Source organism: Pseudochaenichthys georgianus, unplaced genomic scaffold (genome assembly GCF_902827115.2).
Source record: "Pseudochaenichthys georgianus unplaced genomic scaffold, fPseGeo1.2 scaffold_748_arrow_ctg1, whole genome shotgun sequence".
In the NCBI taxonomy this organism is placed as follows: domain Eukaryota; kingdom Metazoa; phylum Chordata; class Actinopteri; order Perciformes; family Channichthyidae; genus Pseudochaenichthys; species Pseudochaenichthys georgianus.
This window is the reverse complement of record NW_027263298.1, coordinates 1-26,668: the sequence shown is the minus strand read 5'-3', so window position 1 is coordinate 26,668 and position 26,668 is coordinate 1. Positions and strand designations below refer to the sequence as shown.

Below are 26,668 nucleotides of genomic sequence, written 5' to 3'. Positions count from 1 at the left end.
CGTTAAGAATCTATCTGACTCTTAATGGCAGTTTGTGATTTTGACGCTATTTCAGTGAAACAATCCCGTTTTCAACATTTCACAGATTTATGGTTAATTCTCTCAAAAAGTTACTGAAAGATACACTTTTGTGTTTAAAAGCTGAAAAGTAGATAATGAAGTACTTTGTGTCAGTAGATTTCGTTAAAAATCTGACTCTTAATGGCAGTTTTTGATTTTGAGGCTATTTCAGTGAAACAAGGCCGTTATGAACATTTGACAGATTTATAATTAATTCTCTCAAAAAGTTACTGAAAGAAACAGCCAGGGCCCTCCCCTCAAACACACCCCTCAATTTTGACAAGACAAACAGCAAGAAGAGTCCCCTTTCGACTCCCCTTGCATTCCTCCAGAGACCAGTTTGGACTTAAAGTTAAGAACCAGGCTGGGGGGGTCTCCAGGCATCAGATATATCCGAGACATAGTGCACTTAGAGAGGGTACTTTCATCCAGGGTATCAGACAGCCGTTTTTGTTTATTGTGTGGTGGACTGGCTGTCAGCACATCATAAAGTATTATTAGAAGCAGTGTCAGCTAGAAAATGGTCTGTCAATCCTTTCCGTTTCCGGGCTGGGTGAGGTTGCCCGTATTGAGTCAAATTAAGCCGCAGGCTCCACTCCTGGTGGTGCGCTTCCGTCAATTCCCCCACGCAGCACACCCTTCTGGGCCATCTGAGTCGAACCCGCATTTCGGAGGAACCGACCGCCAGAGCACCGGAAACGAGGCCGGGCAGGCGGAGGCCCTCCGATGGCGGGTCACGTTTTTCATTCGATCAGTGAGAAATCAGGAAAATACTCTGTTATATTTTGGGAGAACCAGAGAAAAGGGGTGAACATGGAGAAATTGTATCCCAAAATAGTGTCTCATAATTCCCTGACAACTCCCCTTAAATTCCTCCAGAGACCAGTTCAAAAACTTAAAGTTTGATAAGAACCATGATTGGGGTCCTCCAGGCAACAATTGTATCCGAGCCAAAGCACTCATGTAGCGGACACATTCCTCCATGATGTGAAACAGCCGTTTTTTTTCTAAGTGCTCTCAAAAACCGGGTTTCCGATTTCGTGCAGATGGTAGCTTGGAAAAGATGAATGAATTCTTTTTACGGAGGAATGGAGGTCTCGATTCCCCTCTCCGTTGTAAAGTGCAACAGGGTAATAAAAAAGTGTCCGGGGCTTCCGCCCGAAGCGCCGAAGTCTTGCGCTTTTTTGAGCCCCTCCTCCATTGGTACTTTGCCGTTTTTTCGAGAATTTCGAAAATCATGAAATAGGCCGGGTAAATCACCCATTTGTAGCCCCTCACAGAGCCCCAAACGACGGACTAAGCAGCTCCAGCATCTCTCCCTAACATGCGCACTTCCATAACATCGCACACCATGAGACCCCGGGCCCCCGGACTTAAGCACTCCCCCACGGACTAAACCCAGATGTTCATACCCTAGAGAACCTCATGCCCCTGGTATCTTAAAGGGGGGTGGATTTGCGGTGCTTTACCGTCCGTGTATAGGGGACGTATCAGATATTAAACTGATAAGAACAGATTTTTTTTCTTTTTTCTTTTTATTTTGGGAAACATTTTATTGTCACTTAATTCATGTACTTTTCATATTTAAATCATTTCTTTTGTCACATAAGTGTATTTTGAGTTTTCATATAATAAATACATGTACACTTTAAGATCAGACTCATTTTCATAAAAAAAACATCGCATTTCATTAAAACATTTTATATGCAAACAGTTTTCATTTAAAATCTTCTTCTTTTTTTTTTAAAAGGGGGTACATTGGGTAAATTGTTGTCCAGGAGGGCAGTGAGTCCCTATCAAGATTAACTCATCCCACTCCCATTTAACAGGTTGTTTCTCTCGGATCTTTGTCACGGGGCTCAGAGGAGACCCCCCGAAGAGTCAGTCCTGCGCTGCTTTGACCTTTCCCGTGTGGCTCCGTCTCCTTCATCCGAATGAGCACAGAGGCGATTTTTCTTTGTGGCTGTGTCCTGGGCGTGCCGCGTCGCTGATTTTATTGTTGCCGCAGCCATCTGGATCACAGCCACAGGGGGGATCTGCATTTGTGCCTTCTTACCAGCAAGTTTCTGGAGGTCCATATGGCATCTTTAATGGCAGCTAGGGTGAGCCACTGCTTGGAAAAGTCCCTAGAACAGTCCTGTTTCTGGCTCACCCCATATAGTATGAGCTGTGCTGTGAGGTCCTCCCTTGCCGGCAAGCACGGGAATTTTAAGGAGCCGGCTTTTGCCCACTGGTCTACGGCAGCGCTGCACTCCCAGAGCAGATGCCTCACTAATAAGAAAAGGCCCTCTCCTCCCAAAAAAATGTCCAGCACTCTCTAGTCTCTTCTCAATAACCCAATACACACAATTATCAATCTGCAATTGCAAATAGAACATGATATTCAGTCTTAGTGTGTGTGTGCATCGAATATTTTTCAAGGCAAAGATACGTTAAACCCACTGCAGCCTTGCACTTCGCCAGGAGAGGTCGCTGTAACTGAAGCTTTGAGAAATGAACCTATTTCCGACACAATTGTCCAAGTGGTTCGATGCTTCATTCAAAGCTTCATTTTGCCATCACTACGCCCAGGTGCTAATGACTGCTCTTGTCTTTCACAAACTACCAAAACTAGGTTGAACTCGTAGGTGTTCCTCTCCACGGAAGTCTTTAGTAAAAGGCGAAAGACTTATACGCTTTGAAGAGAAACCAGAGTAATTGTGGAGGCCGTCCTCGAGAACAGACACCACCATAGTTGTCCCAGTCCAAGCCCTCGCGGTGGCCCTTGCGGTGACCCTCACTTGGCTTTTCCACATCCCAGGCCACACCCTTTCCCCCAGCTGCGCTAGCATGGTTCGTGGCTCTCACCTGTGGCTTCTTTGGCATTGAGTCCAAAAAAGACCCCTGCTGCTGTGCTGCACTTTGTGCCCCCGATTGGAAACTATGTCTATTTCAAGCTTTATCTGTCTTTAAGGCTTAGGGTTAAATGTTGTTGATGGGCTGCTTTGGCCGGCTCAGAGGCAGGAACCGCCACGCCGTGTCCTTTGTCATTGCAAGACTGTCTTGTCTCTGACCCGTTCAACTCATACTTACCTGGCAGGGGAGATACCATGATCACCAAGGTGGTGGTTCTCCTTTGGCTTTGTTGCTGTCGTGCGGTGTAAGCGGCGCAATAAAGTATCCGTGGTAACCCAAGACCAGTGGGTTCACCATGGCGTCAAACCAGACCAATCGCCGGAACGCTGTTCGTTTTAACCTTCTGAAAGATCTACAGATGGACCGCTTGCAGTTCAGCCAACACATCCTGCAGAAAGAGCTTGATTTTTCATCAGACCATCTGGAATACATCTTTGCTCACCCGGGGAAAAATATATTTTAGGTCATCTTTACAACCAGCCAACACTTCCAAAACTGCCTGGAGAGATTCGAAAAGAAGAAAACGTCAGCGTCAGGCTTTGATAAGATCAGCATGACACCACTTGCCGAAAGGGACCTGAAAACTGTTTATGTGATGATATTTTCAGAAAAAGTCAGGAACCAGGATGTCTGGACTTGGATGACAAGATACTGTGAAGAACAAAATGCAATAGAGGTGATGGACATTGATGGAATAAAAACCGGGTCGAGACGTTTCCAGGTCCGTCTCCAACGACAGGATGGGGTGCTGAGACACATTCCCAACACCATACAGTTGGGAGCCTTCAGGGGTTCTGTCTTCTACCATGGGCAGCCAAACGAATGCAGGAAGTGTGGCAGTCTAGACCACATTGCAGCAGACTGTAGCCGGAATATCTGCAGGATCTGCAAAGCAACAGACCACTCATCAGCACATTGCCCAACCCCTGTCAAGTGCAACCTCTGCTCCTCCGAAAACCACCGCTTCAAAGACTGCCCGCATGCTTACTCCAACCGGGTGAAACTTTCACTTTTTGAAACCCCTGAAGCCAGAGAGGAGGAACACGCAAATGAGGAACCAGAAATCAGTCAGGCTTACCGCTCAGAAACCAACCAAGAACCAACAAATAATGTGTCTCGGCAGCCAATACAAGAGCCCATTCAGGACCAAGAGAAGGAGACATCAGGAGGTGAATCGCTCATCGACTGGAGCGCCGACACAGTGGAGGACATCATAGGCACGACCTACATCCCCCTCCCTATGGCCGACGCTACAGTCCAGAAGGCAGATCTACTGCCCAACCACGACCCAGGTACCAGAAACGGGAGGAACCCTGAGACCCTTCAAGACGCAGAGAATACACTAGATTCCATAATGGCAAAGCTCACCACTCCCCAACCCCAGGGGAAGAAAGTACTCATGGAGGACCCCCCTGAAAAAGCACAGGCAAGTGTCCCTTTTGTCCTACCTATCACCATCAACCAGAGAAAAGACGCAGGGGATTCGCCATCACGGAAACGCCCCCAGGAGTCATCACAGTCAGGTGAACCCTCCCCCTCCTATGGGGACTCCCCCTCCCCAACCTCAAATCCCTTACTTGAGCCTGAGGATGTAGTTGCCATCCCTTCGGCTACATCTATAAAGGATATATATCTGAAAAAAGAAAGGGCTATGAAGTCCAAGAAAAAGAGATCAAAGAAGACGCCCCAATGGTGACACTTTGAAAACCATGCCGAACTTTCTGTATAAAATTAACCGCCTTTAAGAAATGCCAAATGTCCACACAGTCAGTGGTAAAGGTTTAGCCTCACAAAGGTCCATGACTACATTCTCAGGGACAGAGTGAAGTTTAAGGTGGCCGAAATTAAAATCAGGTGGAAAATTGATGAACTGATGGATGCACTTTAAATGATTTGTTGTTGGGAAAACAGAAGATTTTGATGCACTTTAAAATGAATTGTTGTTGGGACAAGAACTAAAGATATTGATGCACTTTAACTGAATTGTTGTTGGGAAAGAAAAAGAAAAATACCTGCAGATATTGATGCACTTTTAACTGAACTGTTGTTGAAAAAGACAACATATTTGAATGCTTTTTAAATTAATTGTTGTTGGAAAAAAGAAGAAAACATATATTTTGTTGTAATAGGAGTATAATTGTGTTTTTTTTTAAAACAGGAAAATGTACCTGCAAGTTTGTCCTTTGTAAATTATGTGCCTTAATACCAATAAAGCGTCTACAAATTGAAAAATTGAATTGGTTCACCCAGGGCGAGGTTCGGCCATTGCACCCCGGCTATGCTGACCGCTGCGAATTCCCCAAATGTGGGAATCTCGACTGCATAATTTGTGGTAGTGGGGGACTGCGTTCGCGCTCTCCCCTGATTATAGTGTTGAAGAAAAGGTCAAAGACAACCTGGGTACAGCTTGCATGTGTGGCGGCTTCTTTGCTCCAGGAGAGACTTTCTGGAGCCAATGTCCTCCCCAGAGCGTGTCCTTCCTTTGGGCTCAAAATATCTCTGTCCCTTGCAGTGAGCCTCACTCTGCGTGCCACACTCCAGAGCCAAGGAAGTTCAATTTGTCACCTTTACCCCCTAAACGCACCAGGAGCGTCTGCGCCACGCTGCGCTACGGCTGCGCTACGGCTGCGCCACGCTGCGACCTCCTCCTGCGACCTCCTCCTGCGACCTAACACACCAGGCGCGTTTCAAAACGTTGCGGAAGCGGAGCGTCGTGTGTGCAGCCTCGCAGTTGTTGTTGATTTTGGAATATTTCCTGGACATTTTGTACTTCTACAAGTAAGTAGGCTACGTAGTTAAATGGTTTATGTTTGTGTCTGTTTAAATCGGGTTTATTGTTGTTATTTCCTATTTTGTTGTGTTGTAGACTACAGACACAGTTAATAATAATTGTAATATTCCAGTTATAAACGACATGAATCAAAGATGTGTTTCTGTATTTTAGTGGTAAAAAAATATGCATTCATCATCATAATTATTGTATATATATATATAATTGACAGTGCCTGTAAACCGGAGGAGAACGAAATTAGAAATTCCTTGCGGCGAGGAGCTTCTGGGACGCGCCGAGCCGCGGCGCGGCGTGGCACGTCTGGTGGAACAGCACCCATTGACTAGAGTGGCCGCGATCTTTGCGAACGCCGCGGCGCAGCCGTAACGCAGCGCAGACGCTCCTGGTGCGTTTAGGGGGTTAGCGTCTTTGGCATTGAGTCCAAAAAAGATCCGCTGCTGATGTGCTGCAGTTTCTGCCCTCAATTGAAACCATCTGTTTTGGTTTCGAGATGCGTCTTTGTTTGTTTTTCCACAAGGCAGGAGATGGGTGCACCGTTCCCGGAGGCGCTGCAATACCGGGTCGATGCGTGGAGTGAACGGGGAAAGCCCCTCTTTCAGCTCCCAGTGCTAAAAATCCATTTAATATATCGTCCCCGTTTTGGGGACGTATCAGATATTAAACTGATAAGAACAGATACTACACTTGATCTTAGCCAAAAGGCCGAGAAGCAATGACTCTACACGTTTGCTGCGGGAGACGGACTCGTTGCGCAGTCGCCGCAGGTCTTGGTGCTGCTCTTTTGACCTGGCGTAACAGAGGCGCTGGGTAGCTTGGATCGCCCAGGTGCTAATGACTGCTCTTGTCTTTCACAAACTCAGAATGCTCAGCCAAATGGCTCAGCCAAATGGCCAAGCCTACCAAAACTAGGTTGAACTCGTAGGTGTTCCTCTCCACAGAAGTCTTTAGTAAAAGGCGAACGACTTATACGCTTTGAAGAGAAACCAGAGTAATTGTGGAGGCCATCCTCAAGAACAGACACCGCCATAGTTGTCCCAGTCCAAGCCCTCGCGGTGACCCTCACTTGGCTTTTCCACATCCCAGGCCACACCCTTTCCCCCAGCTGCGCTAGCATGGTTCGTGGCTCTCACCTGTGGCTTCTTTGGCATTGAGTCCAAAAAAGACCCCTGCTGCTGTGCTGCACTTTGTGCCCCCGATTGGAACCTATCTCTTTAGTAATACGCTGGAGTTGTGTGGCATGTTATATGTGCTGACTCCGCGGCATTAGAAAACACTAGTTTGATGCTAAACATCAAATCCATTTAAGGGAGGAACACTAGAATGTCTTTACGGATATAGATCTTATAATGAAATATAGAAGCGTGGTTGCTTGAAAAACAGTGTTTGTTGGCTGAACTTTTCGCCTCAACTGCCGTATGGTGGCTTGGCTTTATAATTCAGCATTGGTGGTTCAGTGGTAGAATTCTCACCTGCCGCGTGGGAGACCCGGGTCCGATTCCCGGCCAATGCAATAGACAGTTCTTTGTTGTCTGAAAATAAAGTATGATGCCTACACCACTTGGACTCTGCTACAGCAAACACACGGGTCTTTGTAGTGTACAAGTAAAGAGGGAAGTTCTCCGTGCCGACTCCCATTGATTTGAGAACTCAGTGAGATGCTCGACATCAAATCACTGTAAGGGATGACCGGTGGACTGTATCCCTTCTTAAATGACTTGGAGCATATAGCATATCTGTTGAACAATCCACCTTGTTGACCTCGCCAGCGTAGTGGTAGTTACGATGTCTTGTGAATGTGGGCAGATGAGTGGTAGAATCTTTGTAAGCCAAGAGGAAAACTAGGTTCCCATTCTCCGCAAATGCAACATAGCTTCACTGTCGTTTGGAATCTGTACTAGCACACAATTAGAGAGTTTTACTATTGGGTGACTATAGGCATTGAGTCCAAAAAAGACCCCTGCTGCTGTGCTGCAGTTTGTGGCCCCGATTGGACAAAAACACAAAATACTGTATAAAACAAGAGAAGCAACCTCACTTTTACTTAACTGGAAGTTCTGAGTACACTCTTCCACCTCTGCTTGATAGGAATCGGGATTTATGTTGGAAAAATCATTACAAATTGACAATGAGGAACGCTTCACAAATTTGCGTATTATATGTGCTATCGAAATAACACAATTTTGCCCTGCATCTGGGGGGTATTCCCAGGTCTCTGAGCAAGGTCAACTTTGTATTATGGTAGCAGAACACATAGAGCTCAAAGGGAGCAAAACACTGGGTTTAAATGGGCCGAAAACTGCAGACAGAAGCTGCGCTAGCATGGTTCGTGGCTCTCGCCTTTGGCTTCTTGGATATTTGGGTCCAAAAAATACCCCTGCTGCTGTGCTGCACTTTGTGCCCCCGATTGGAACCTATGTCTATTTCAAGCCTTATCTGTCTTTAAGGGTTAAATGTGGTTGATGGGCTGCTTTGGCTGGCTCAGAGGCAGGAACCGCCACGCCGTGTCCTTTGTCATTGCAAGACTGCCCTGCCTCTGACCCGTCCCACTCATACTTACCTGGCAGGGGAGAAACCATGATCACCAAGGTGGTTCACCCGGGGCGAGGCTCGGCCATTGCACCCCGGCTATGCTGACCGCTGCGAATGGCGATCGGCCTTACTGGAGTGCAATTGCGAGGGACGCCATTGGACCGAATCTTTAGGAAAAGAAAAATGAAATTTGATGGGAGGGGACACTTTGAGATCATTTACATATTGACAGAATGCCAATGAGGATATTGGCTCCCTCGTGTGGTCTATTTTTACCAAATGTATTAATAACAGAGCACCTTGCATTTAATTGATAGCATTACTGTTTTCTGTCATTAATTGTATTATTATTCAAGTATATCATTGTTGTGATTTATTCCCATTACTGTTTATTCCCATTACTGTAGTTTTCAATCAGATGTGAGAATTGTTTCTTCTCCTAATGACATTTATTTACATGTCACTTCCATCTTTCTAAAGGCACAGACTTATTTTGTGTTATATGTATATTTGTACACATAATTCATGATATTTATTCATTAATGTACTTATTGTTTCCATTGAAATAAAGCTTATTTCATTGAAATGTGTCTTTTCTTCAGTGAGATATCTTTATGGATTTCCTTATGACTTGAGTCTGATTAAAGTGGTTTAACATTTCTGAGTCTGACTCAAGCAACTTAAGTATTTGCTTTTGGGCAAAGTCATCTGAACATTGTGTAGCCTACTGTGCAAGTAATGTGGCACTCTACCTTTGTCCCTATATTTAGATGAACAAATCCCCATTATTGCATTTAATAATTCATATTGTTACTGTAGCACTGACCACTTTTTTGTATAAAGTGCATTCAATTGAAAACACCATAGTGCTACAGTTACATGATGTACAATTATAAACACAATTATTTATTTACATATAATACATTTCTCTATGATATCATAAATTAGAATGTAACAATTGCACTGATGGCCCTGTGTGTTTTTTGTCACCAATATTATATTCTAGTTAGCACTGCGTCCACGGCTATGGTCATGGCATGATAAGTATTGCTCTGTATTCCTAAAGTTTGACCTTTCTGGCAACATATTTAATTGATTCAGTATAAATGATGGCAACAGCATAAACTAAGGTAAACACAGGTTAAAAAGTTCAAGTGAATACAAATCAGATGCATGAAACACATTGACTTTAGTAGATCCCAGGATTTATTTGTCATCAGCAGGTATGAAACAAATGTTAGGCTATCAATGACATCTTGTAAACTAACATTTGTTGTTATACAAGTCAACAACAACAACAACAACAACAACAACAACGACGAGATCTCACTCCACTGCAGAAGAAGAAGAGGAATGATCCAGCTATTGAACCCAGTTGGATTCTTTAGGACTTTTTCTGAGCAACCATTCACGTTCATTGATTCAGTATAAAGGATGGCAACAGCAACAACATACACTAAGGTAAACACAGGTAAAAAAGCTCAAGTGGATACAAATATAGATGTACCATTATGTACAGGGAGGCTGTGGCGCAGTGCGTTGGTGTTGGGATCAGGGGAGCACAGGTTCAAACCCCACTGCCGTCAGCATGTCATTGTGTCCCTGGGCAAGACACTTCACCCCACAGTATTGAGTATAGTGCTGCGTACCTGGACTCACATTCAGGTTCAGGTCCGGACTCAAGTCCAGAGGTTCAGGTTCAGGTCCGGACTTATAAGTCCGGACCTGAACCCATGGCTTGTGTCAAGTTGTGTGACTAAAGTGAACTTATTGTGAGCTAATTATTCATTGAAAATGAACTCATAATCAACTCAAATTCAAACTCGTCAGGTTTATTGTGCTCCCTTCCAACTTGTGTCTACATTTCTCTACAAAGTACAAATGTAAAAAAAAAATGTTTTTGCCACTTAGTCTACAAATGACTTATGAGAGCAACTACAGTGAACTACTACAAGGTTCAAACATGTATTTCATTTACCAAACTAAAGTAACCAAACAGTCCCTGAGCTGACTGAGCCTAAATCCCTAAAGCGTTGCTGAAAGGTAGAGTGTAGAGTAGACTATACACATTACACTGTTACACACCTACTATACAGTATAGGCTAAACTGTAGTGACTGTACAGTCAGAGTGTACTGTACTGTCTGTACACCATGTCTTTTCTACAACTCTACATGTGTACATTATACAGTACATACTACATACATAGTGATGTACATACATACTGTTAGAAATTAAAATTAATGTTGATATGGCGTAATTTTGAATTAAATACACTATTTAATTTAAATCAGTTTTATTCTGAAAAAACCGGAAGTTCACACTATTTACTTAATACTTTTATTCTGAAAATTCTTCACTTCCGGTTAGCATTAGCATGTGGCGAAATGCTACGTTTTCAAACGGCGAATCGAAGGTGAAATGACATGTGATGTTGTACACTGAGCACACTGGGATTAGCACTCATTTATTGACGCTGAATAACGTTTATCAGGGAATGTTTAAATAACCACAGACACCAGAATATACGTAAGTGCTAGTTTTTTTGCGAGTCCAAGTACCGGTTCCTGACGTTCCGGTTTTAACCGGACTTGAACCGAAACTTTTTACAAGTCCAGTACCGGTTCGGCGTACCGGTACGCAGCACTAATTGAGTATGTAAGTCGCTTTGGATAAAAGCGTCTAACAAGTAACATGTAATGTACATAAAAGTATTTACACTTTTTACATTAATGACGTTCATATGAATGAAAACTATTTACAATATACATGAAATATAAAAGTCGACATGAAAGATAAACTTCAGCCCAAATTGCTCCTGTGGGTATTGCCCACAGTATTGAGTATGTAAGTCGCTTTGGATAAAAGCGTCTAACAAGTAACATGTAATGTACATACAAGTATTTACATTAATGAAGTATATATAAATGAAAAGTATTTACAATATACATAATAAATATAAAACTCAACATGAAAAATAAAAATTATAACACAGCAAGTTTAAAAACATTTAAATGACTATTTACAATATTTACATAGCAACAGGTCATTGCTCCAAAGCGTCAACAACAGCTGTAAAATGGTTGTAACTGTTGTAGACTGTGTTCTCCAGCCCCTTTGAAGACGACATCATCTTCACAGGGCAGAAGACCTTGCGCCTGTACTTGTTATGCCCCTGGGTGGGTTGGCCACAGCACGTGCACGACGGCAGCTTTTGAACCCGGGACACTTTGGCTCCTACTCCCGAGGGCTCGTCTGTCGCCTTGCGCTTGTATAGCGTCGACCTCGCCCAGGATGCAGGACTGCACTCGGTAGGCATTGTCATCGTCGGGGGGACGGACGCACCCAGACCAGCCTGTGTGGCAGGCATTGAGGAGGGGCCAGCAACGGCTGGGGTAGGCTGACTGGCAGGCGGCAGGATGGGGCCAGGGAAAAGGGAGGGCACGGGTGGTCTGGAGATGGTACTGGTAGCAGGCAGTATGGGACGTCCAGCCGGCACGATGGGCCTTGTGGAGGGGCCAGCAATCGCCCAGGTTGCTGCGGATGGAGAGGGGGAGGGCAAAGGTGTGGGGGCTGGGGTCGGTCTTACCGACCGTTGCCGTGGCAGTGGCACAGGTGGCGGCAGTGATGTTTGAGGCAGGATCATGTCCCTCCTTCCCTTCAACATTTTTGTCCCTGCCGTACTGGGTGTCGGCACATACTGCATCAGGGGGTAGTCTGGTGGAGGGAGGACTGCTGGCTGGTGTGGGGCTGGAGGCAAGTCGGCAGAGGAAACCGAAGTGGTCTTGGACAGCATCGCCGGCTGATCTGTCGCACGCAGGTTGAGGAGGCGCTCTTGAGCCCGGATGAAGTCCCGCACCGTCTTGACGTTGATCTTCGGCAGAGGAAAGCCAGCTTTGCAGAGGATCGGGTCGTCCAGAAGCGAAAATGTGGTAACTTGAAATGGGTACATCGCCCATCAATCAGTGCATTTTAAATTCATTCTAGAAGACACCAAGTAACTTACAAAAGCGGGCGGGTTGACACTGGAGGTTTCGTCTGTGACGAGTGTGATGTGGGGCAGGATGGCATCCAGCACATGGTCTCCCTCACAATGTGACTCCCCGTCGCTCTGGTACGCCTCGTCTGCCTCGGGATCTGGAGTGGGCTGCCCGGGCTGAACTACCTCCTCATCTGGACCGGGGCCATCGTGGATGATGTCCTCCAGTGAAAAGGGCCCAGATTCACCAGTGCTCTGGCTGAAAAGGTACTCCAACCCCAGCAGCTCGTTGGAATCCACCTCAGCGGGGGCCCGGAAATTCTCCTCCACAGTCTCTCCGAACAGCTGCTGACAGCGGGCGTTGAGGCGGTGGATGAGAGGCGCCGAGTAGGTCCTGTGATGCCGTCCCTTGCCACCAAACACGGCATCGGAGCTCCTGTCGCAGTTCCATCGTGCGATGCCACTAATCAGGTAAACCTGATACGGCCGTGCCGCACAATGGGGACCTGAGAAGAGGAGCACAGAGTCACGGAAAGCTTTTATTGTTGTGTAAATGTTAGTGTTTTATTGTTTACACCAAATCCATCATTAACAAAAAAGGAAAGAGATGGACAGGCAACGTGTGACATCTACACACGTCTAAATTGTTTAAAAAAGCTTTGACATTTTGGTTATTACTGAGCTTGGGAAATGCTTATATTCAACCTGGAATAACACGTAGCACCATTTTGAAGAGTACCATATTTGTATGCATAGGCCAATTGAAATGATTAATGTTCTCCTATTTCACATTCAAGATTCATTTGCTTTTAATTCCAACTGCTTTCCTGTTCATACGCTTTTTTGAAATTGTGCTTTTTATTATTAGACGTGTATATTGTGTACTACCTGGGATCATGTGAGGCAGAGACTTGTGGAATCCCTCCAGGCTGTTGCTTCCACGCAGACTTTTGTAGTAGGGCAGGTCCACACCGTTGATAGTTGTGGTGCGGGCCACCCTATACATAATCATGCCTGGTGGATCCTGGATGCACTCCAGGTGTCTCTGCTGCCCTACCCACATCTCATCAATGGCTGCTGTAAAGGCACATATACATATAGTTTGTTATTCTCACTTTATATGCTACATCATCTGTATTGAAGCTTCAATAATGTTTTTGTATGAGATCTTGTATATACCAGGTGTTTTAAAGAGGGTCACTCCACTCTGGTCCTGCCCAGCCGGGCCCTTCAGCTCCTCGATGGCCAGGTGGATGAGCCGGAACGTTTGCTGCGCTCCGAGCGTGACCCTCCGCACGTGGTGTTGCAGCTGATCCCTGGTGACGTACAGGCGGACGACATCCTGTTCCGACACGGACCTGAATGTGTCCGGGTCCTTGGCTCTGACGGCCTCGATCAGCAGCTCCAGATCGGTGCGGTTGTAGGCCAACACTGCCCCGGCCAGAGCGGACTTGAACATGGCGTACTTGCTGTGCGCGTCTGTTCGGATGGCGGCGTCAAACCGGTGGATCCAGTGAAAGATGTCCAGGCGCACAACCATACCACCGTCGAACCACTCCTGGAACATTGTCTCCACGGCGGTAGGGCCCTTAGCACGACAACACCCACGGTCAATGTACAGGATCTTAGGGACCGGTTGATTGGCCAGCCGGAACCTGTCCATGACTCCACGGCACATGGGTAGCAGCTTCTGTGCGGACTCCTCACAAGTCAGCACAAAAGAAACAATCTGGGAGTACTCGTTGCCGATGCTGGTAAACCACTCGGCCGAGCCACGTCCCTGCCCAGACAGCTTCTTCACCACCTGAAATGTATTTAAAATAATTGAATTATTATTATTATTTAAAGGAAGCACAATGTGGTAACTTGTGATAGATTGTAATTATATGTAACAGCATCATTTGTGTGATAATTGTATACGATTTGCATCATAGAGTAAAGAATTATGTTTTGATTGACATACTTTCTTGGTGGAATCCATCTTCATCACCGTGCCAAAAGTGGAGAGGATCTGGCTCCGGTAATCCTGCACATTGTTCGCCTCTGCCAGCAGGAAGGCATGGCGCAAGAGCCGCGCTGTGGGGAGCTGTTTTTGGGCAGGTGGAGCCTGGAAGGTCTGCCTCATTGCAGAGACGATCCCTCCGGGTGCAGCTATGCTCATTAGGAGGGTGGTGTACAGGTCCTTGCGATGGAGGTACTCCTCAACATGGTTCTCCTGTACCTGCCGCCACACCTTCTCCATCGTGTTCCCTTCGGTCCTGTCCCTCAGAAGGCGCACGACATTCCTGTCTACGCCACGCCTGTAAGTAGAGTCACAATTGATATTGTAAGGTTGATTTGAGTGAAAAAATTTTTAAATGCACACATTATAGCATGTTAATGTATAGTTTGGTATAGAATGTGAAATACACACATGGCGGTAAGGACGGCAGGAAAGATGGCTTGGTGAGCCTCGCTGAGCTGGGATAGGATGGCATTATCCCACGCAAGCCACCGGCCCACTGACACACCCTCTTTGCTCCTGGCTGCCTTGGTACAGGGTCCACAGGAGAGGACCTCTGTGATGACTGTGTACCAGCCGGACACATCGCAGATGAGACGTACCTATAAAATACACATGGAAATCAAAATGAAGGCCAGCATAAAACTTTCAGTGCCCATTTCATACATATAAACACATTTTCCACTGTATAGTAATGTCAGAGAATTTAGACCTTGGAGTGGTAGCCAGACTTGGAGAGGTGCACATTTCTGCCACTGCCGACACAGTTTTCTCCCCGCGGACACTTCAGCGAGTACCTCCACACGCCGACAGGGCGCCACACAAAGACCCGGCTCCTAAAGAACAGTTGTGGAGTAGGAAGACCACCCCCGACAAAGCCAGGAGGTTCTGGGGGATAAAACCACATACGGTCAGATTTCATCACCCGTCGCCTCTTGATCTGACCTTTGATGTCCTTGTAGGTTTGTATGGGGGTAAACAGCCCTCTCTCTGTGTCCTCTTTGAGCCAGGATATGTCGGCAGATGGGATGCCACCAGGGTTCTCCCACAAACGCACCCAGCCCTCTAGATCGACCTGTAACACGCATAACATAGAATACATTAGAGACTTATAGGGTAAGAAGTTATGGTATAACATTATTTAATTAAGCAATTTTCCACTAGTACAACTTACTTCTGCGTCACTTGAGTGAGATGCAGGCTGGACAGCAGGAGCAGGCTGGACAGCAGGAGCAGGCTGGACAGCAGGAGCAGTAGCAGCAGCAGCAGGCTGGACAGCAGGAGCAGTAGCAGTAGCAGCAGGCTGGACAGCAGGAGCAGGCTGGACAGCAGGAGCAGGCTGGACAGCAGGAGCAGGCTGGACAGCAGGAGCAGTAGCAGGCCGGGTGGCGGCAGTAGTAACAGCAGGCCGGGAGGCAGAAGCAGGCCGGGAGGCAGAAGCAGGCCGGGAGGCAGCAGCAGGCCGGGAGGCAGCAGCAGGCCGGGAGGCAGCAGCAGGCCGGGAGGCAGCAGCAGGCCGGGAGGCAGAAGCAGGCTGGACAGCAGAAGCAGGCCGGGAGGCAGCAGCAGGCCGGGAGGCAGAAGCAGGCCGAGAGGCAGAAGCAGGCCGGGAGGCAGAAGCAGGCTGGGAGGCAGAAGCAGGCTGGACAGCAGGAGAAGGCTGGGAGGCAGCAGCAGGCCGGGAGGCAGCAGCAGGCCGGGAGGCAGCAGCAGGCCGGGAGGCAGAAGCAGGCCGGGAGGCAGCAGCTTCGGGCCCGACAGCAGAGCCTCCAGGTCGATAAGCAGTTTCTCTGGGCCTTCTCTTGAACATATCTAAAAATGTACCAAACAAAGCACATTTGAATTAGGATTATTGTTTTTTTACATGTTTTCTTTCATATATTAACTGTGTCTCACTTGCCTTCTTCCACAGCCTGGCTCGCAGCTACCAGGTCAGCATCATCCCCTGGCCACGAGGATGAGTCCTGCATTCTCGTCTGAGGTTAGTGAAGACAAAAGAAAACAAAATAAAACAACACATTTAGCAGAGGAGTGCTTCAAATATCAGTCGTTTGAACAGTTGTTATCGATATGACAGTATGATGTTACCATGATCTTCAACTCTTCCTGTGTGATAACACATGATATAATCAATGAAACACTTACTTGTTCCTTGTCCATTATGTATTTCCGGAACCTCTTTAACTGCACGCTGGTAATGTGGGTCACTGGGGTGTTCAACCACCTCTTTACAGAACGATATGCCTTCTGTATCCTTTCCCTCTGGACATCACTGAATTTCTCAGGGCTGTCCTTTTGGGATTGGTACTGGGCATAAACTTCCCACACCTCCAGAAAGGTGCTGCTCTCAAATCCCTGTTGGCCATAGTCCACTGTCCCTGTCCACATTGTCCTCGAGGAGACAGGAGACTTGTGGGAAGCTCTCTGCATATTGTGTGAGGAAGTCTTTTACCCACCGGTTCCCCACATCTCCCTTCCGGTGTGGGTCTTCCACTTCAGCTTTGTGCTTATCAAGCAGACTGCAATAATAAACATCCAGTTAGTGTCATCATCATAATAGCACTGCAATTGTGATGAGGAGAAAAGGAACTGTGTAAAGATGAGTACTAAACTTGTATAATAGCCATGGTTTAACACAATACATATTCATTATAATTGTGACAACAAAATGGTATTCAAATACTTAGCAAACAATTGCATTAAATATAATATACTTACAACTTTATGTAGCCCACGTCATTTTCCACTAGCCAGTGAAACGGTGCGTTCAAATACTTGCCAAATAATAACACGGATCATGTGTGCCTTAAACTGTAGCGGGTAACGTTATAGCATATCAAGCTAGAGTTTAACAGAGGTTGCATTGAACGCTGCTAACCTTTAACTAGCGTCAATGGTAACGGGACACGGTTCCTATCACTTTTAACAGTAATGACATGGTATACTTTACACAAGATAACACGGATCATGTGTGCCTTAAACTGTAGCGGGTAACGTTATAGCATATCAAGCTAGAGTTTAACGGAGGTTGCATTGAGCGCTGCTAACCTTTAACTAGCGTCAATGGTAACGGGACACGGTTCCTATCACTTTTAACAGTAATGACATGGTATACTTTACACAAGATAACACGGATCATGTGTGCCTTAAACTGTAGCGGGTAACTTTATAGCATATCAAATGTGATAGATATTTATTTGATAGATATTTCACTGAAGGACGCTGTCCCCAAACTAGCGGCTCGCAGTAACATGGCCGTGGCCCGTCGGGTCATTGATGGCCGTGGCCCGTCGGGTCATTGCCAAGTATATATACAGTAATGAAAAACACAAGATAACAGACATTTTGCCACAGTATGTGTCGTGGAAACTTTAGTATACTTTACATAAAAAGAAAAGTATGAAACGTACCTGTCAACCCAAGTCTTCACTAGCAGCGATGCAGCATACGAGCAAAGTGGTGGGGTGGGGCGGGGACGTGAAAACTCAGTGTAACTCAGTGTCTAGACACTAAATATAATATATATATATATATATAATTTTAAATCGATCGATCGCTGTTTAAACTTTCTCGTAACTCGTAACTCTTAACTCGGGATTTGAATATCATGTGGGGAACCCGCCCAATCAAAACACTTTATCGACTGTAGACTTCCAATCACATGCGAGTACAGTGACTGTAGACAGTCAAGCCTTCTGATTTTTCAAAAGTCTACAGTCAGAGTCCCGCCTCCAAACTCCATTGGACAGTACGACCGTGGACTTCCAATCGGATGGAAATGACTGTAGACTTTTGTCAAATCAGAAGGCGTAACTGTCTACAGTGACTGTGGACTTTGCACTCCCGTAGACCCGAGCTCTGCGATTCCCCAAATGTGGGAATCTCGACTGCATAATTTGTGGTAGTGGGGGACTGCGTTCGCGCTCTCCCCTGATTATAGTGTTGAAGAAAAGGTCAAAGACAACCTGGCTACAGCTTGCATGTGTGGCGGCTTCTTTGCTCCAGGAGAGACTTTCTGGTGCCAATGTCCTCTCCAGAGCGTGTCCTTCCTTTGGGCTCGAAATATCTCTGTCCCTTGCGGTGAGCCTCACTCTGCGTGCCACGCACCAGAGCCAAGGAAGTTCAATTTGTCACCTTTAACGTCTTTGGCATTGAGTCCAAAAAAGATCCGCTGCTGATGTGCTGCAGTTTCTGCCCTCAATTGAAACCATCTGTTTTGGTTTCGAGATGCGTCTTTGTTTGTTTTTCCACAAGGCGGGAGATGGGTGCACCGTTCCCGGAGGCGCTGCAATACCGGGTTGATGCGTGGAGTGAACCGGGCAAGCCCCTCTTTCAGCTCCCAGTGCTAAAAATCCATTTAATATATAGTCCCCGTATAGGGGACGTATCAGATATTAAACTGATAAGAACAGATACTACACTTGATCTTAGCCAAAAGGCCGAGAAGCGATGACCCTACACGTTTGCTGCGGGAGACGGACTCTTTGCGCAGTCGCCGCAGGTCTTGGTGCGGCTCTTTTGACCTGGCGTAACAGAGGCGCTGGGGGTAGCTTGGATCGCCCAGGTGCTAATGACTGCTCTTGTCTTTCACAAACACAGAATGCTCAGCCAAATGGCCAAGCCTACCAAAAATAGGTTGAACTCGAAGGTATTCCTCTCCACGGAAGTCTTTAGTAAAAGGCGAAAGACTTTTACGCTTTGAAGAGAAACCAGAGTAATTGTGGAGGCCGTCCTCGAGAACAGACACCACCATAGTTGTCCCAGTCCAAGCCCTCGCGGTGGCCCTCACTTGGCTATAGAAGCGTGGTTGCTTGAAAAACAGTCTTTGTTGGCTGAACTTTTCGCCTCAACTGCCCTATGGTGGCTTTATAATTCAGCATTGGTGGTTCAGTGGTAGAATTCTCACCTGCCACGTGGGAGACCCGGGTCTGATTCCCGGCCAATGCAATAGACAGTTCTTTGTTGTCTGAAAATAAAGTATAATGCCTACACCACTTGGACTCTGCTACAGCAAACACACAGGTCTTTGGAGTGTACAAGTAAAGAGGGATGTTCTCCGTGCCGACTCCCATTGATTTGAGAACTCAGTGAGATGCTCGACATCAAATCACTGTAAGGGATGACCGGCGGACTGTATCCCTTCTTAAATGACTTGGAGCATATAGAATATCTGTTGAACAATCCACCTTGTTGACCGTGCTGTTGACCTCGCCAGCGTAGTGGTAGTTAAGATGTCTTGTGAATGTGGGCAGATTGACGCTTTAGTTGTAACGCTAGCAGTCGGCTGGCCTTGTCCCCATATTCATAATAGGTACTCTTTGTGCGCCTTAAAACAAACTCTGCTTTGTTTGTGGAAATAAGATCAAATTCAGTTTGGAGCTTGAGTCTCTCCGTCTGAAGAGCAGGACTAGGAGAAGAGGGGTTCTGTCTGTCAATTTGTCGAATTACTTCCATCAGCTCAAGTTGTCTCTGTATTTGCTGCTTATGTTCCCTGGCACTGTAAGAGATAATCTCACCGCGAATTACCGCTTTACAGGTTTCCCACAGGAGGGAAGGAGAAGTAGAGTCAGATTTGTTATTTAGGATAAAGAGCCTAATTTTCTCAGAAATAAATTCGCAGAATTTATTAGAAGATAATAACCCAGTATTCAATCTCCAATTTGAGCGCTGTCCACTTTTAGGAAGCAATTCAAAGTCTAATAAAAGGGGGGCATGGTCTGATATGACTATTGCTGAATATTCACATAATTTCACTGAAGGAAGGAGTATTTTGTCTAAAAAAAAATAATCAATGCGAGAATATGTTTGATGAACATGGGAGTAGAATGAAAACTCTTTTGCTGTTGGGTGGCTGAATCTCCACGTATCCACACAACCGATTTGGTCCACAAGTGACATAAGAGCTCTAGCCGTACTAGATGGGGTTAGGTTTTTTGGCTTGGATAAATCAAGGGCAGGATTAACAACCAAATTAAGATCTCCCCCCAAAACAAGGTGGTGTGAATCCAGGCATGGGATTAATGAGAATAAGGATGTCATAAAATTAGGACAACTCCAATTAGGGGCATAGACGCAAACCATAATAACAGGAATTTGGAGCAATACACCCACGACTATAATGTAACGCCCATTTGTATCAGAAATACACTTTTCTAAAGAGAACTGCAGTCGTTTGTGTAGTAAAATTGCTGTACCTCTGGAACGGCTATTGAAGCTGGAGTGGAACACTTGACCGACCCAGGGTTTCCGCAGTCTGGTGTGGTCACAGACACGCAGGTGGGTCTCCTGCAGAAAAGCAATGTCCGTCGTCATATCCTTAAGATGTGAAAATACTCTGGCTCTTTTAGTAGGCCCGCCAAGTCCTCTGACATTCCAGCTTGTAAACCTGATTGATCCTTGCATAGCTCTCTGTCTTATATCAGCCATAGAGCATGAGCCACAAAATCAGCCTTTGGAATAATATGATGAAATTATGAATTAGCCAGTAGGCTACAACACAGAGCAAGGTAACAACTTCAAATGTGTTATAAAGATGGGCACCAAAGAAAAAAGTTCCTCCCGTATTGAGAAAAAAGAGAAAGAAAGAGAAAGAAAAAAACACACACAAAAAACACAACCCAACGAGATCAGATGTCTGAATCTCTAACAAATCCCTACAACCTTGTCCTAAACTCATCCTGTAACGTAGATGAGCACGCAGGAAATGTTCTGCACACCTCCGGTTAACTACGGTGTAGTTGGCTTCCCTTCAAAATGTATAATTATCACATATACAACCCCATCTGATTTGCAGTCATTCCCCAGTCCACACCCCCATAAACGAGACAGCAGTGACCTCTATTGGCCTATCAGGGAGCTGCAAGCAATGTCTAATTTAACGTTCATGTCCGTGTAGCTTCAGCTCGGTTATAGAAATAAAAATAACTTAAGTGAAAAACAAGATTCAGAGGGGGTATGTGGACAGAGTCCTGATCATTCACTTACTGCTATGAACCTGGTAGAAACGCTCTGCCTCTTCCGCGGAGTCAAAAATGCGAGTCTGTCCGTTAATAGTAACACGCAGGCGGGCTGGGTAGAGTAAGCCGAAGCGTATTCCCTCCTTGTAGAGCTGCGACTTCACTTTGTTAAAGGCGGCCCGCTTCTTGGCGAGTGTGGCGCTGAAATCTTCAAAGATCCTGATGGGATGACCTTGGTACGAGACATCCCGGGATTTCCTAGCCCACAGCAGCACACGTTCCTTCTGGGCATATTTATGGAAGTGGACAATGAGGGGCCGGGAACCTTGCGGCGGTTTCGGAGCCAGACTGCGATGTGCACGGTCTAGCTCCAAGGTATCCAGCTGAGGGTCTCCGACCATCTTCTTGAACAGTGTAGTCATGAAGAGACGAGCATCATCCCCCTCCATTCCTTCTGGAATGCCAATCACACGGAGATTCTGTCGTTTGGAACGTGAAACCAGGTCTTCCACCGCCAGCTGCAATCTGTCATTCACCTGATTAGTGGTCTCCAACTTGGATTTCAATACGGCCACCTCTCGCTCCAGAGTAGTGATTCCATCTGTATGAGCGCTGAGAGCCGTTTCCATTCCGGTGATGGTGGCAGTATGTGTAGCCACGGTGTCTGTGATCTTTTGAAGTGAGGCTTGGATTGGGGCCAGGGCGGTGTTCATGGAAGCGGTAAGTTCACCTGTTACGTCTTTACGCAGTTTCTCAAGCTCTCCGACTAGCATATCGAGTGTTAGCGGCTGCACGCTAGCTTCCGAAGCACTGGTAGCCATCTTGTTAGCCTCTTTATCTTGCGAGCTGAAGAGTTTAGTTTGTTGCTGACTTTTGCCACGACTGCCTTGAGTTTTACTCATTTCAACAACGAAAAAGTTACTGAGGCACTCCTAATGACTAATCAAGTAAGAAAAGTAGCAGACGTCTGGGTGTATATGAGTAGTGTTACCAATGCCAGGTCCATCTCATTAGTATGCAGAAAAAGTGACAGGTCGCCCCGCCCCTTTTTGGCCGGAAGTCCCGCCTTTTTATTTTATTCTGAAAACCGGAAGTCCCGCCTCATTATACCGGAAGTCCCGCCTCGTTCGACCGGATGTCCCGCCCCCACTTCCGGCGGATGTCCCGCCCCCGCTTCCGGTTTACAAAATACAATTAAAATTAAATTAAAATTAAAAAAATGAGAAAAATAAAATGCCGTTGTTTTCAATCAATTAATATGCCTAGGATATATGTCCCGCCTCCTAACCACTTCCTGTGTGGTTAATCCTGTATACAGTATTGAATGTAACTTACAAATACTTGCAAATAACATGAAATTAATCAAAAGTAAAGCATCTAAAAACATATATTTAAACCTCTCTGTTTTTGCGAACAGGACATGACAGGACATGAGGGGAGAAAACATATTGTGGGAGGAGGGGGAACACACACACACACACACACACACACACACACACACACACACACACTTTCCCCGCCCCTCACCCCTCTCGCTTTAGGGCTGTCTAGATAAAAAGCCAGCGTCACTCATTTCTCAAATCGAGAGAAAATGGCCAAGAGACGTCTTGATATGAGTTTAATCAGCGAGACACCGGTGACAACTTACAGCCATCCGGTGGGTGCTCCAAATCAAAGTAAAGCATATAAAAAACAGATATTTTAAAAAGTCAGCCTTTTGAACTACATTTCTACAATCTGAAGAATGGAGACACGTATGGACCTCGTAGTGTTAAAGCGACACTGACCTCAACAGATTGGGCTGTGTTAACTCTGGTGTCTTCCCGAGATCTACACGCAACCATGAAGGGAGAGAGCATATGGTGGTCGGGGGAGGAACACACACACACACACACACACACACACACACACACACACACACACACTTTCCTCACCCCTCACCCCTCTCCCGTTAGAGGTTGGTTAAATAAAAAGCCAGCGTCACTCTTAAATATTTTTCAAGTCGAGAGAAAATGGCCAAGAGACGTCTTGATATGAGTTTAATCAGCGAGACACCGGTGACAACTTACAGACATCCGTTAGGTGCTCCAATCAAGAAACGAATACAGTTTGTATGCCGGGTTCAGACGCCTACAGCTGAAGATATGCTTCAGTCTCCTCTGTCTTGAAGGCATTCTTAAGCACATAAATGTAACATTAGGCTATGCATAAAATAACCAAACGATTATTTCATTAACTAATTTGAACAGTAATTCACATCATCATATCATAACAAAATAAGCAACTATTTGCATTCAGTGACTTGATTTTTTAAATGAAAACCAGGGATATCTTTTGTTTTGCGGTCCATATCTCATTAAAAATATCTAATGTTAGTAACTATTAAAGAAAGAATGGGGACAATTCTGTGTTAATGTAGTTTGACCATTGTAACTGCTGTGCAGACATACTGATAAAATAGGGCTTCTAACTAATTACCTTAAATAAAATCACTAATTAATTAAACCAGTTCAATACGCATTATTCTTATTCTTATCATTCTTTATGAGCGCAGTAACGGTAAGGTATCTAATTACTTATTTATCTAGTATTCCATCACATAATAACAGAGATGGTCAAACTGAAGTAGAGACATGGCAGAAATCCTACAATGAAGCAGGACAGTGAAGGGGAAGTCTCTTTTGAAGAGGGTTTTAATAGTTTAAAGATCTTAATGCCCCCTTGATCATATCTTTTTTTTAAAAGACTGTTTCTCTGAAAGGCAGGTTTTGTGATTTTTAAGACTTTTTACAGACACTCGGCAGATTTGTGTGTAATTCTCTCACAAAGGAACAGTAAGTCTCTTACTTTTTTGATAGCGTTTTTTATGTATGACAACTTTACAACTGGTAGAATGTTAAGTACTTTTTCTGAGCAGATTTTCTTTAAGACTGTGACTCTTAACACACCAACCCCCCGAGAGCCAGACATACTCATCCCCTTTTCAACGTATTTTGTTTTTGTCTTTTCTCGCTTTTTTTATCCATTATATTTTACAAAATACAACATGCAACTAATACATTATACAATATTACGACTTTTTGCGATATTTTCAACACAATATACTTGTACCCTTTTTTTTTTTTTGTAGGACTTCAAGATATTTTGCATGTCATACATAAACACGGTGTCATCTTCCTTCAGCCATCACAACAACAATCAAGGTGGATCTGTGAAATGAAACACCTCTTCCCAAAGCGTGACTACCCTATTGAGGGCATGCAGTAGGGGCAGTAGGGCAGTAGGGTCTAAATCGATAGGCCAGATATACTAACATGCAGAACGTACGGTATGTTTGAAAAAGACTAACCATTTATCCAGTTCAAGCTGTCTTTAAGATGTGACATAGCGCTCTGACTATTTCCCGTGAAATCGTGACAAACTATTACTTGTTCTTACATTTGACCTCTTGCTGCTTGGTTGAAAATGATAGATGAAAAAGAACTTTTTTAAAAAGAGTCAAACCACAAATGTTTTAAGATTGTTACAAAATGTAAAAAAAAAAAAGGTCTGGAGACAAAATTAATTCAGGTGACTCTGGCTTTATTAGGACAACAAACATATAATACAAATGGGTTAGGGGTTAAATATAACCATCGTGGACTTAATAGTCTAACAAAATACTTTTATCTGAATACATTTGTTCTTTTTAAGAGCACTTTTTGAAATTATTTATGTAAAATCTCTCCGAGTCTCAGAGATCAACATGTGGTCCATCGTTTTGAAGGTTTACAATTAAATATCAATGTTGCATCTACGTGCAAACGTGTACTTAGCTCTTCAGCAGTTTCTGTAGTGTAGTGGTCATCACATTAGCCTCACACGCGAAAGGTCCCTGGCTCAAAACCGGGCAGAAACACTCTTTTTTTATCCTGATCAACTTTAAAGAACTCAACCAAGAAAAGTAAAGAGTAAAAAGCACTTTCAGAAATATGGCAGTTGAATGTTGAGTCTTTTCAAGACAATTGTTGGATGAGCAGGACAATTGTTTGTTGAGCATGGCTTTTGAATTATACAGCTTTGGCTCTCGGTGTATTAAAATCGAAGAGGCATGTTATCCTGTGAACAACTGAATGTTGTTAATAGCAGTTATGCTTAGGGTACTTCAATTCAGCATGCACTTGGTAGCTCTGTCATGATTGTTATAATGATGACCGTACGAAAGTTCAGTTGCCATGGTTCAGGTAAGCGCTTATCTGAAATAGTTTCCAAGGGCCTCTTGGTGGCATCCTCCTTAATGAGTTGATTGATGCTTGCCTCCTTTGGTGAATAAAGGCCGGCTTTTATTGAAAATTCTCCCCATCGGGGAATCGAACTTCGGTCTTCTGCGTGACAAGTAGAGATACTGTCCAATATACTAACGAGGAATGCTCTAGCAGCAGTCCTAGCACTTCAACCCCAGGTGGCGCTCTTCGAGGGGTTACAGGTCATATCCAGGATAGCATTTAGGTCCAGTATACAGTTGCTGTCACGAAAGTCCATGAAGCTGCAGCCTGTGACTGGATCCAGTGTAAAATCTCTCAGAGTCTCAGAAGATCAACAATGTGGTCCGTCGTTTTGAAGGTTTACAATTAAATATCAATGTTGCATCTAGGTGCAAACTGTGTACTTAGCCTTTCAGCAGTTTCTGTAGTGTAGTGGTCATCACATTCGCCTCACACGCGAAAGGTCCCCGGCTCAAAACCGGGCAGAAACACTCTTCTTTGATCCCGATCAACTTCAAAGAACTCAACCAAGAAAAGTTATCGGGAATCTAGATAGAGTAAAAGCACATTCAGAAATATGGCAGTAGAATGTTGAGTCTTTTCAAGACAATTGTTGGATGAGCAAGACAATTGTTTGTTGAGCATGGCTTTTGAATTATACGGCTTTGGCTCTCGGTGTATTACAATCGAAGAGGCATGTTGTCCTGTGAACAACTGAAGGTTGTTAATAGCAGTTGTGCTTAGGGTACTTCAATTCTGCAACCAATGACTTTCTTTTCGTTCCTGCTCAAAATGTGTCTGGTCACAATGGAAAATATAAAGGGATTTCTTGCCTTGCTTGATTTTGTCTGTCAAAAGTGTAATCGTTGAGCACATTGCCGTGGTCATTGATTGTAGTTCTCCTTCAATGATTTGAAGCATGCACTTGGTAGCTTTTTCATGATTGTTATAATGATGACCGTACGAAAGTTCAGAGGCCATGGTTCAGGTAAGCGCTTATCTGAAATTGTTTCCAAGGGCCTCTTGGTGGCATCCTCCTTAATGAGTTGATTGATGCTTGCCTCCTTTGGTGAATAAAGGCCGGCTGTTATTGAAAATTCTCCCCGACGGGGAATCGAACCCCGGTCTTCTGCGTGACAAGCAGAGATACTGTCCACTATACTAACGAGGAATGCTCTAACAGCAATCCTAGCAAGTCAATCCTAGCACTTCA

The 26,668-nt window shown here is 45.1% G+C and overlaps 9 non-coding genes and 1 pseudogene across 9 annotated transcripts; 5 read left to right on the top strand and 5 right to left on the bottom strand.

Moving 5' to 3' along the window:
* Positions 1–2,642: 2,642 nt before the first annotated feature.
* Positions 2,643–2,757, bottom strand: LOC117444194 (U5 spliceosomal RNA). Its single transcript, XR_004551749.1, has one exon. It is a non-coding gene; the product is annotated as a U5 spliceosomal RNA (small nuclear RNA).
* Positions 2,758–5,184: 2,427 nt separating this feature from the next.
* Positions 5,185–5,319, top strand: LOC117444193 (U1 spliceosomal RNA; annotated as a pseudogene).
* Positions 5,320–6,269: 950 nt separating this feature from the next.
* LOC117444200 (U2 spliceosomal RNA) lies at positions 6,270–6,460 on the bottom strand. Its single transcript, XR_004551754.1, has one exon. It is a non-coding gene; the product is annotated as a U2 spliceosomal RNA (small nuclear RNA).
* Positions 6,461–6,621: 161 nt separating this feature from the next.
* LOC117444196 (U5 spliceosomal RNA) lies at positions 6,622–6,738 on the bottom strand. The gene has a single exon (XR_004551751.1). It is a non-coding gene; the product is annotated as a U5 spliceosomal RNA (small nuclear RNA).
* A 447-nt stretch (positions 6,739–7,185) lies between these two features.
* Positions 7,186–7,256, top strand: trnag-gcc (transfer RNA glycine (anticodon GCC)). Its single transcript has one exon. It is a non-coding gene; the product is annotated as a tRNA-Gly (tRNA).
* An 11,259-nt stretch (positions 7,257–18,515) lies between these two features.
* On the bottom strand, positions 18,516–18,706 carry LOC117444199 (U2 spliceosomal RNA). Its single transcript, XR_004551753.1, has one exon. It is a non-coding gene; the product is annotated as a U2 spliceosomal RNA (small nuclear RNA).
* Positions 18,707–18,856: 150 nt separating this feature from the next.
* LOC117444195 (U5 spliceosomal RNA) lies at positions 18,857–18,973 on the bottom strand. The gene has a single exon (XR_004551750.1). It is a non-coding gene; the product is annotated as a U5 spliceosomal RNA (small nuclear RNA).
* A 158-nt stretch (positions 18,974–19,131) lies between these two features.
* On the top strand, positions 19,132–19,202 carry trnag-gcc (transfer RNA glycine (anticodon GCC)). Its single transcript has one exon. It is a non-coding gene; the product is annotated as a tRNA-Gly (tRNA).
* Positions 19,203–25,036: 5,834 nt separating this feature from the next.
* Positions 25,037–25,109, top strand: trnav-cac (transfer RNA valine (anticodon CAC)). Its single transcript has one exon. It is a non-coding gene; the product is annotated as a tRNA-Val (tRNA).
* Positions 25,110–25,873: 764 nt separating this feature from the next.
* Positions 25,874–25,946, top strand: trnav-cac (transfer RNA valine (anticodon CAC)). Its single transcript has one exon. It is a non-coding gene; the product is annotated as a tRNA-Val (tRNA).
* The last annotated feature ends 722 nt before the right edge of the window (positions 25,947–26,668 follow it).